Genomic DNA, 12,211 nt, shown 5'->3' with positions numbered 1-12,211 from the left:
TGGTCCGGAATGCTCCTATTGTTCCAGTCATAATTCAATAAAAGCCCCTTCAGAGACGGAATTGTGCAGACAGCAAAGATTTTATTCTCAGCCGGCTGGGAGCCGGTAACCCAAGCCTTTGTTAGTCAAGAGGAAAGGAGGCAAGGTAAGGACTCAGTCTGCCCAATTTAAACGCACTTTTATAGAAAATACAGTATTGCACAATATTTGTATGCTAATCTAAACTTTAGATTATAACCTGTTCTAATTGACCATTTTACTTAAAGGTCAAACCATCACTTGTGTCCCATTCCTGAAACACATGACTTTTTATGCTAACGCATGATTAGGGGCTTTCCATTTTTCTAAAATGTGTTGCAACCTTTTAAAACTGGAGAAAAAAAAGTTTCTAGAAATTACGCATTTGCTCCAGACTAGATAAGCGATTTGGTTTTCTATTGGTTACCTCGTCTTAGCTTATCTTTTCTGGCTGTAAGCCAGTTTCATTTTATGAATTACACCAATGGTGCCAACGGAGCAGCACCTGTTTTCAGCTGCTCCGTCAACCATGGCTGCGGCTGAATGCCCTCCCTTTATTGCACACAGCACTATAGTTCTGTGTCTGCTCTTTAAGACACTTCTGGGATTCTGAGGCCTACAGCCATCTATAATACGATGGCTCTTACTAACCTATATTTTACATTAGAAATCTATATTCAACATACTGTTCTGTCCTATGTTGCCAATAGTGTCCAGTGTTACCTATTTCCAATGCACTTTTTTTTTTTTTTTTAAACAGGGCAGTCTAGCTGCTTCAATAGACAATATTCCTGATTCTTACAATACTGGACTAGAGAGCGAGGTGTTGGCCCTAAATACCATATGTACCTTTCTACCCTTAGAGGCAGGGGAGAGGCTGCTCCTCTACAGTATCTCTACTAAGCAGTGAGCAGGAGTTATTCCTGGAGAAGGTATTAACACGCATGGCCTGCCACAAATCGCGTGTCCTATGAGATGCATAGTAATATTTTGGCCATTATTTTTGCTGCATTATGCTTTACAAATCTTCCTGCAGTTTCTCAATGCATTCATAACTGCTGGTTCCAATATAAGCATGCTTTGTTTTAAGACGAATAGTTCCAGTACAGTGCGTATCTCAAAGAAATTTATTGTTTGAATGCAACAAGAAATTCGCAAAACTAGAGCTTTCAACCATTACTCCTTTTTGCTTGCTAGATCCGTCTTCCTGCACTCGTAGCTACCGCCAAAACATACTGAAAAGTGATTTTACTGTTCGTTGGGACCTCCACGAGTCAACGCTATGGTGCCCATGCGTACACTGGATTGGTCTGGATATCCTTGAACCCCATTCATCTGCTTCGAATGACAAGGCTTCCCTGATGTAAGAGAAGAATGCTGTTTTGCTTGGTTCCAACTTTCTGGTTCCAGGGGAGCCGAAGTTGGATGCAGAAGCAAAAATGTCAAACTGAAATGGCTAATGTCTGAGTGGTGGGGGTTTGGGGATTCACTGGAATAGGGAGCTAGTTTTGCGGTTAGTTTATTGAAGTGCTAGACAATAAATGATGTGTGCCAATGTGTACACTTTACCAGAACTGGCCTTTCTTGGTTCCATGGAGCCGCATTAGGTCTTAAATAAATTTCTGCTTTGCCGCCAGTAGCATGCTGGACAATTTGCCAGCTATACTGGCATATCTAGTCCAAAGGTTGTCCAATGAGGATGCACCTTGGTCTTCTCAAAGGTTTTAAGCCTGAGGACCGTACAGGGGTTTCTGACACAAAAGGCGAGGGCTTTAATGAGGGATACAGGACCATAACTCCCAGTTTGGCCAGAGGGCAAATTCTAATCTGCTAGATGTTCTCAGAGAATCTGCTGCAGGTATTCTTGGTGCTGCTGGTAGCCTTGAAATGTAGCATTTAATTTCTTATTAGGAGTAACTTTATTTAATAACCCCCCCCCCCCCCCGCCCCCTGATGTAAAGTAAGGGCTTAATGGCACACTACTTCACTCATGTGCTGCTAAGAGTCTGAGGGCTAATCCTATCCAGACTAGTTCTAGCTTCCATAGAAGCCCTTTACCCAGAAGATTGTGATTTTTGTTGTCTACATTTTCGTGGCCCTTTCATAGCATTGTTTCTGAAGGATATGAAGCCATCTCTGATGAGATTAGCTCTCAATATTCTCTAGTGTTTTGAGATAACTAGGCCTTTAGTGCTCCTTAATCATTGTCCCGTTGCCATTCTTGAAAGGCATACACGTGGCATTTGAAAGGAAAGATGCCTGAAAAGTGGATTGCTAGGTGTTTTTCAGTTGGGAGATAGCCATCCACATATAGTAAGACCAAAAAGTGATTTGAATACTAAGAAAAAATATTGCACTACGGTCTTGGTGGTAGTACACAAAATCTGAGCAAAACATTTTAGCGTATCCGTTGGTGCCAAGGCCGAAGGCATGATGTGTTCAAGAACTAAAGGGCAGGTCTGCTATGCTGATCACACTTGGCTAATTCCATTGTGTCCCAGTTTTTCTCAGGCTGGTTGAAGATCTGATGGCACAATGGCAGTGCCTTTTTTGGTAGATGAGATGTGCGCATATGGTTGAGATTGCTACAGATGCACTTTATGTGGGTAGTGCATTGCATGGGAATGGGGACGGTTCCTGGCATCCCCTATCCAGCACCACACGTTTAGTGACCCTCCTGCTCGCTCTGCTGTTTGCAGATCAGAATCACAGAAAAATAAAACGATACTGTGAATCATTAAGGCAGCACTTTCACATATAAAGAGCCACTGAATTACAATTCTAGTTGGCATTTCTTTTCTAAATAAAATGGTGTTACTGCTATGTCCTGTCCTCTTTCGTTAATGCTCCTGGGTTGTCCCCAGTGAGGCTGGGCTAGAGCCGTTTTCGCACTCCGCCTCCCCCTGACTCCTCATCTACAGATCAGCAAAAGTGTAAGACTGTTGTGCAGTTGGTGAATGAAGGATAATGCATTCACTTTTTGTCCTCCTAACCTTATTCTGAACATGGTATATTGTGATTTTTTTTCTATGCAAGTCATGACTGCCAGTTTGGGGGACGGGTGGACTTAAAAGATCCCTGCCTGGACCATAGCCCGGGACCACTGTTGAATTTGTGTGGTGTTTGAACCAGTTTTTAATGGGGCACTAGATGCACAACTTGACGCATGAAATGGCTCCTGGCATCCTTCATCGGCACAAGCTTATTGTATCCAAAAAATGTCTTCTAGTTCTTTTGTTCTCCACAGCACCCTGTCCCAGAATACACTGTTCAGCTGACTAACACATCTTGCTCTGATAGCCCTTCAGGGGCTTTTATTGGATGAGACTGAGGTTGTGCATGGACGCCCTAAGGTAGTCTCGGCAGGGGCTAATGAATATAGGTGTCCTCCCAAATGCATTTACTACCACTTTCTGTGGTTTTCTCCACCCTCAGCCCCAGGTCTACTTGTTAATAACTGGACCAGTCTTGAGGGCTTGGGGCTTTTGTGAATGCAGGTGGTACTGAAAAGGGATTCGATATAATCCAACTCCTATCTTGGTGGTCCGCAAATTGGCGGAGAGGTTGAAATTCTTAGCACACTGATCACCATGCACAGAAATCAGACAGGACTTCTCGGCTCAATATCCAACTCCTTGGAAGGACTGTCATTGGGAATTTCAAACAATGACTCGGGGTGGTGTAATTCTGGCACCCCAACGTTGGTGAGAATACCTGCTGTACTATTAAATCTAAGGGTGGAGTGGACCATAACCTTGTTTTATGCTCCTTGGCATTTCCAGCCTGACCTTTATGGGATTCAGTGCCATATACTGTTGCTTTCGACTGCAGTCCCAAATTGGTACCGCCAGGGCTACAGCCGCTCTATAGTTCCCAATATGTGGCTATCCACAGCAGGTTCACGGCAACATTTGAAAAGGTTCATGCACTTAGCCACTGTGAAAGGGTGCATTTTGGGCCTCCTGTAAGAAAAGCCTCTTCATCTGGCACCCACACTCTGACCCTGGCAATGAGCCATCCACCTTTGTGAATTCCAGCTCTATCTGAGGCCTCACCATTGCCTGTCGATTCTGGTCCTGAAGCCCCTTCCTTTCTGAATCTGCCTCTTCTGGGTCTTACCCTCCACTCCCATACTACAGACCTACCCAGACCCACTGCATTTTGACTTGATTGGCCTGTTATCAAACAAAGGCTGAAGCCTAGTTATATCTTTAGCAGGGACCCTTGAAGGAGAACGTTGACCTTTATGTGCTGGACTCTTCTCCCTAGAAGCTGGAGATCTTGGCAACAGTACTGGTGGAAAATAGTAATGGCTTAAGCAGTTGACTGAGAGAGCTGCTAAACATGTGACACCATTTGGTTGCAATAATGTGGATTCCAGGCATAGTGTCCTGCAGTGTGATCTGATCTCTCGAGGTGGAGTAAAGGCACCTCAGACTTGTCTGCAGGGCGTTTAAGCGAAGAAAAACGTGTACAGTTAATTGCTTCACATTCATCTGGCGGATGCATTTCTTGGATGGTGTTATCTTGAGCTCTGGTAAGATATAGGGGACTTAGTAACAGAATCCTCGCAAGGAGAATCAGGTGATTTTTCTTTAAGAATGCCACAAAGATGCACAGGGTTGAGCTGCGTCTGTCGGCATCCACCCTCTGCCATGTGTTGGATATAGCAAGGGAATGTGTATTGGGGTGAATGTGCCCAGGCCTTCATTGTTCAGGGAAAGAGTTACTTTAGAATGCACTAGAGAAAGTGTTGCATTTATTGATTCTTAAGAACCTTTTCCCTCCCCTCCACAGACAAGGTGTTATGCTAGGAAAAGGTTACTGGTTGCAAAATGAGTCTTCGTTCAGTCAATCTTTTTTGTGGCCTTATGGTTGTGAGATAACTATATGTTAAATGTTAGAGGTATTTGTACCGCGCAACGTCTCCAACGGAATTGGTGCTCAGGTGGATCTGTAAATGATAAAGGTGGGATGGGTTAGTAGGGTGAAAAAGGGAGTAGGATAGTGAGGGGAGTGGTGTTCTGTTGGCAGCTTCAACTCCGTATACACTGGGTGCTGAGCTTTGGTGCGGGTATCGGATCGGAGTCAGTCCGCGTGTGCTGTTGTTCCGGCTTATGTGTTGTTGTGAAGTGCGTGCGGCTTTTTGTGCGTGAGATGGGTGTGAGTTTTTTTGAGTGAGATAAGTATGCAGAGTTTGAGCTTATATTGGTTAGTGGGTTACCTGACCTTTACCATGCTAACATTCACAGTTCTGTCTGAGTGTGGCACTTGCTGGCCCTCACATTCCCATCTAGACGCGGCGCAGGCCAATGTTTAGGACTCCATCCAGGTGTGGGCATGCCAACATTCACCACTCCATCCGAACGCCACGCAGGCTGGTGTTCAAGTGTGGCCCATGCTAGCATTCACGGTTTTTCTAGGCGCGGGCATGTTATCCTTCAATCAATCCTATCCAGATGTGACGCAGGCTAACGTCTATCTAGGTGCGTCTGCCGGTCTGGATATGTTCGTCCGGTGCGTACGAGTGGGAGAGTCACTTGAGGGCTTTCGTCTGGGTCTAGGTATGTGGTTAGTCTCTGCAGCCTTCCTTTGTGGCTATTTTCCATGATGTCTTATGCTCTGTATTTGTATACAACAAAGGAGGGTAAACCAGCTAATGGCCACAAAATATTGGCGATCTCTCTAAACATGAACGCCTCAGGCATATAGTTCATTAAAAATATAAAAATTATCTTTATTAAATTGTCACACAAGACAATTAAGATGGTTACTCAAATATAGAAATCTGAATATATATACACAACCTAGGTCCCACAAACACATTACAACAAATGAGACCAAATCAATTTGTGCCTTAAATGATGTTTGCACTGCATTTAATACACCCAACAGGAAATGCAAATATCCCAATTGGCCCTGCATGTTTTTGTCCCTCTAACAAAATTCATCAGGCACTAAAAGTTAGAAGTAACGTGGTTTCGGACATTTGTGTGAAAATAAAAAGATAACCTCCAATACTTTCCTTGATCTAAAAGGAAAGCGACACCTAATTATTGGAAGCAACCACTTCTAATACTAGTGCAGACAAACGCAGAAAAAATTACTTTTTCTATTATGCACACATTCTTGTAAATGGAGTACCTGCATCTTATGCGTGATCTCACCTGATTCAAAGATTTCCAGTTTTCAGTCTAAACCAATAAGACGTCCAAATCGCCTTTATTCCGCAGATCTGTAAAAACTGATTTCCGTAGGAAAATATTAGGGATCGCTTAAGTATCACCAACCACATCCTAGCTCTTATAAATGCCAAAGGAAGTCGTATACATGCACACAAACTCCATGTATCCGGTTCTCCTCACCATCTTGAGCGTAACCTAATGTGTTCCAATATAGAAATGTTTATATCTGGTAATCTTTTATTCATTATTCCATTTCAAACTGTCATCTCGAATATTTTTCTCTTGGAGAACAGAAAAACCTAAGTAGCAGTACTTCGGGGGGAGGGTCTAGGGTAGTTAAACAAAAATGGAGCAGACATGCCACCTTCAAAATAGAAAATGGGGAAATAAAAAGCCACCACAAAATGACAGAAAACCACCGAATCTACCTCCTTGATTGTGTGGTACTCATCACCAAATTCAAATGCACAAAGTTTAAATCCACCTTGTTTATCTAATATACGTGTATTTCTGTAGAGCAAATCAAAAATACTTCTTCAGTAAAAGTACTCGAAAGCAAAGACACCAAACAGAAGCTGGTGGAAAGTGAATCGTAACATATTTACCTATTGTACCTCACACCCACGGCCATGGAAAACAAATCACAAATGATCATCTAACGCGGCCAGCGTTTGATATATAGCATGCCACATGACCTTGTATGTGCATCAACCAAATGTGTTGCTATGGGTAACCAAAAGCACTGCTAAACCACGTTGTTCACGTGACGTTGATGAAACAATTGGAAGGGAAAACGGCATTATCAGTGAATACTCACTGTTTAAACGTTCTTAGCCTCTGGGATTCTGGCCACAAAATATTCTACGCTCCTTTGTCAAATGCGATTTTAATCGCCTCGTACATTCATTGTGTTAAAGACAGCATTCAAATTTCCATAGTACATCAATCTCGTTACTTCCAACATTTAGTCCCCAGAGTCATTTCTCGTTTAACAGACTAGTATAAACAGTCAACATACATGTATAATGTTGACTGTATTTTGGAGAAGACATTTTTTTCTTTTCTTATTTTAAACCAAGACATTGTTGGGGCTTTAGCAGCGCTAAATTTGAGATCACTACCTTTTTAGACATCTAAGCTTTTTTTTTTTCCTTCAGTCTTTCATAAGGATAAAGTGTTTCTGAGGACTGCCGTCCTTCCACTGAACAATGTTTTAGAGCTCGAAGGCGAAGAGGGAACTTTGCAGGCCAGACTACATTGGGCTCTAATGTTGTACTTGGATGGATCTTAGGAGAATTGTTCCCCTGAAAGGCTTTTCATCACTTGTTTGGGCCCGTCATCCAGAAAGTGAAAATGCACATTGCCAGGTGAATTGTTCCTTGCATCCTGGAGCTTTGTTCATTCCAGGGTTTTGCAGTACCTAAATGGATTCAAATGCGTGGTTGGGACCAAAATAGCTGTTGCATTTTGCCTTGGACTCCAGGAATGCAGTGTGGAGGGAAGGGACATTCAATATTAGTAACAAAAAGATCACCGTCATTGAACCTTTTATGGATGTGCATTGTCTTAATACTCCCTGATCTGGAAGGTGGGGTAGCCCAGAATTAATGTTTATTTTATACTAAATATTCTTGTCATTTAAACAAAAACGCGGATGCAAAATTAAGCCCGTCTATCATAGTGTTGCTGCTCGCACCTATTTTATACCACCCTTTTGCAACATCTGTGCACTGCATCACAGAAGTTGTGCTTTCTGTTTAGTTGGGTACTAGTGCTGTGCATAAGGGTGACTAAAGGAAATCTGGGATCAGCCTTGTTAGAATTGAAAAAGGAATTTCTGTAAACCAAGTCAGTCTTTGTATTTAATTGTGCAAGATGCAGAGTTTAAGGGCTGCCTGTTCCAAATAGAAACAAATACCTATATGCAAGTGCATTTTTATGCCATTTTACAGTTCACAGGAAAACAAAGTTTTATATCCCCAGATACAAAATAGTTATGCAAGAATTAAAATGAATACGTTCTTAAACAGTACATGAAGCGTGCAGTTTTCTTTTTTGTCTATCAATATAGAAAAAAGAATAATGCAAATTGTTGTTCTTTCATTTTAGGAGGCTGATGTTGCAACCATTGATGGTTCCTTGGCACTTAAGAAGGGTAAACAGTAATTGGTTGTTTTCAGTCTTTGTGTGAAGCAGACTGCAAACAGCCTCTCTATTCTTTTTTTTCTTTTAATCAAGCGCATGCTTTCCTTGGAATGTAAATTTAAATTTTCGAAATGATGCACTGATTGGTAACAAATGACAATATTTGCAACCCACTTGCATGCTTTAGCCATCAGAAAGCACAATATGTTTTAATTCATGGAAGTAACTAGGTATAATACAAATGTTTAATTTACTGACCTACAAATATTTGGCTTAGCACAATAAAGTAAAATGCCATCTACCTCACAGTACCCTCTTTTAATCTGTTTTTGCGCACAAATCTTATCGATAAAAGAGAAATGCTAAAACATGTTCAGTGATGATAATTCTAGATGCCTCCGGAATCCAATTGTATCTTGCTTTAGGTTACCTAACATTTTACATTTCATTGCATAACAGGTTTACGCGCATCTTCTCTTTGGCCAGCATCCCATAATGTTAAGCCGTTTGGTCTTCTGACTAATCCTGTGTTTCTGCATACCTTTCATGATATTTGCAAATAACTGTTGTATATGTGTACGCCTTGTACTGTTTTACTCCCAATTAACTTAGATGTTACTTTCTTTGAATATACATGGAAAAGGTCCTACAAGTATGTGTGTGTACGCTATGTCATCAACGCATGATTATACCGTTCTTCAAGCTGTGCGGAGAAACTGTGCTGTGGGATGAGGTAGTAGGTTGTATAGTTTTAGGGTCATACCCACCACTGGGAGATAACTATACAATCTACTGTCTTTCCTAAAGAGGCAGAAAGTCAACGATGCTTACCTCGAATGGAACTTTGCAGCAGTGTTTGTGTTGCTCTAAGGATTAATAAATTGTTGTGTGTAGTGTTAATTCGTATATTAAGGTCTAGTTGTAAAATAGAGTGGGGATCAGTATTTTCAGTTGAATTCACAAATTCAGGATCAAATGTGAAAATGTGCATTAATGGGACTCTAATCATTTGCAAAGCAAACACCATTTGCTCTGGCGGTGTGAGGTAGTAGATTGTATAGTTGTGAGGTTGTGATTTTACCTTGTTCTGGAGATAACTATACAATCTATTGCCTTCCCTGAGGAGTAACTGTCTTCAATAGATGAACATCTGTATCCTACTTCACGAGAATTCCTATGGTTCATGTATAATCCCGAGAAGCTAGTCGAAGTTGCATCAAAACGAAGGAGCCATAAATTGCACAAACAGCATTTGCTGTCTTTTGCTCCAGAGTTACATGACATGAATCGTTAGCTTATTGTGTTTGCTTTAAACTCATTTCAATTTTAGTAGACTTCTGGCAAGTAGTGGGTCACTTGCCAGCATTATATTATATTGCCTTTATTTTCCAACTGTCTCTTAAACATTGAAAAATGATGCTTTCTTCTGGTTGGCTATTTTTCTGGCAATCTTAAATTTCTTCAGCGTAACCATGTAACTTCATGTAACGTTTTGTTTTTATAGTAAAGCACTCAAAATGTTTTGTAGTCATTGTGCAGCTTGTTGGTAGTCCCTGTTGGACGACGTCATGAAGAAACGGTGGGCTCCTAGGAAGAGGTAGCAGGTTGCATAGTTTTAGGGCAGGGACTTTGCCTGTAAGGAGGTAACTATACAAACTGCTCCCTTTCCTATGGCTTTATTATTACAACCAAGTTTGTTTAGATGTGTTGAAAAATACAGTAGAAGCTGTAAATTGCTATTGTCAGTTTTTCATACATTTAGTCGCAAAAAGGAATTTGGTGTAAGTGAGCGTTAACATATACATTGTTAAATGTGTAGGCTGTCTTTGTATTTCATTTTCAAATGCAGTCTGTTCTTGGAAGCAAACACAAATATAAGAAATCGTACTGTGAAAATAATGGCCAGAAAAGCATTTTTTTTTCATGAGTCTGCTGTTAAAATGCAACTAAATGTTGACATTTGTGCACTACTGATAACTCCTTGCCGTGTCTCCCATCTTTTGTAATGTTTTTAGATAAACAAAAGGTCTTTCAGATTGTTTGAACTATATTGCTTAGTGTTTAATTCCCATCATTAATGTTCTCTAACGCATGATATGTGGGCTTCAGGACACTGTTGCGCATTCCTTATTTAAATACAAATCCTCCATGATTAATCTGTAGACTTCAATATGTTTTAAATCACAGAACACTGTTGTGACAGAAATGAAACCATTCATAAAATTTGTATTAAATAGTTGCTTGTTTTAAAAAATCTACTTTCTTCACTATTAAAGAACATAAACTCAAAGGTCTTCTGTTTATGTGGGAGTGGATGGCATATGCAGTTTATTGCTAAACAACTGTTGCAGCATGAATCTCTTTTCAATGTGTATGCTATAAATAATCCTGCCATCTGGTTGGTGATCCATACTGTACGTCAGGCTTATACAACATTTGTGCCGCAATGCGGACCTCCACACGGTTTTCTGTGGCATGTGTATATTCATCCAAAGTTTTAGCACTGCATTTTCCTTCCTTCGTCCCTCCCCTAGGCCCAACACAGCTTTCTGTTGACATGCTGGGGAAGGGGATGGGAACACCTCTTTCACCTCATTGAGTGCCCTGTCGTGCCTGAGGTCTAGAGCACAAGACGCATGGTCCAGGGTCGGATCGGAAAGAAACCGGCATTTGTTTGCTGTGCAGCAGAATGTTAATAACGGGGACACGCAGGTAAGTGCTGGAAGTCTAGACTAGAGGCAGTGGGTGTGGGGGTCAGCAAATGCCTGATCTGCAAGCCCTCTATTGAAGTAAACCCTGTTGCCCATTGCGCAACGAGTGTTGAAGAGACAATCGCAGCCTTACTTTAATGGTTCCTTGAAGTGTCACTCTGGTTCGGCCATCTCAGTGCAGCCTTATTTTTTATTTATTTAGCACTCAAACAGCCCTTTGGCCTTGAGGCCCTTGGGCATTGTTCCCCAGCTTCCCCTCTCCTCCACGTGCAGTACCCCAGTCACTCCAAATCGAGCATGGCTTACTGCATCTGGAGTTATTAAGTGCTGTTAGTCAGCAGAGCCCTTTGCCTGCATCCCTGCTTGTGTTACTCAGAATTATTTGGGTCAATTGACACTTTTTCTGCAATATTGTCACAGACTCTTGACAAAATAACCCCAAAAAAATTAAATACAATAAACGCAGACACCCCTGTATGAGGATGTGGGTGGAGATATGGGTCAAGAAATTCTGGAAATAATAGAAGATATAGGGCTTCCCACCTTGGACGACCTAGAACGAGCAGATCTGGAGGCTCCAATCACCTCAGACGAACTGGAGGCGGTGATCCAACACCTGCCCACGTGTAAAGTGCCCGGGTAGGATGGGTTACTTAGCAAATGCTACAAAGTGTATAGGCAGGAGCTACTCCAGCCGCTGCTGGCCATGTTCAATGAGGCCTATGAGCAGGGGGAGCTACCGGAATCCCTCCGAGAGGTGGTGATCATCCCGCTCCTGAAACCGGGCAAGCCGAATGCGGTCCTATAGGACCTTATCGATGCTTAATCAAGATAGCAAAATACTCATGGCAGTGCTTGTCAACAGGCTTAAACGAGTAATTGGCAAATTGATACACTCGGACCAAACGGGCTATGTTCCCGGCAGGAACATCACTGACAACCACAGGAGGCTACACCATATTATTGATCAAATGGAAAATGACCCGGGCGAGCTGGCCATAGTGTTGCTGGATGCGGTCAAAGCCTTTGATTCAGTGAGGTGGCCATGGTTGATGGCGACCCTGAAAGGATACGGGATAGGGCCGGGATATATTAGATGGGTCAAGATGTTATATAGCTCCCCGATCGCAAGGGTGAAAACGGGCACCATAA

General features: G+C 42.0%; 1 long non-coding RNA gene across 3 annotated transcripts in view; it reads left to right on the top strand.

Moving 5' to 3' along the window:
- LOC138566384 (uncharacterized) overlaps window positions 1-10,638 on the top strand; it is a 58,021-nt gene extending 47,383 nt beyond the window's left edge. For 2 of the 3 annotated variants that reach the window (XR_011301928.1, XR_011301926.1), the window contains 2 exons: window positions 1,216-1,381; window positions 8,313-10,638. This is a non-coding gene — a long non-coding RNA (uncharacterized lncRNA). Of the gene's footprint in view, window positions 1-1,215; window positions 1,382-7,360 lie in introns of all 3 variants that reach the window. The other variant, XR_011301927.1, reaches the window with a different exon arrangement.
- Window positions 10,639-12,211: the final 1,573 nt, after the last annotated feature.

Source organism: Ambystoma mexicanum, chromosome 2p, assembly GCF_040938575.1.
Source record: "Ambystoma mexicanum isolate Mex_15411 chromosome 2p, UKY_AmexF1_1, whole genome shotgun sequence".
Classification (NCBI taxonomy): domain Eukaryota; kingdom Metazoa; phylum Chordata; class Amphibia; order Caudata; family Ambystomatidae; genus Ambystoma; species Ambystoma mexicanum.
The sequence above is the reverse complement of the archived record's forward strand: the minus strand, read 5'-3'. Positions and strand labels throughout refer to the sequence as shown.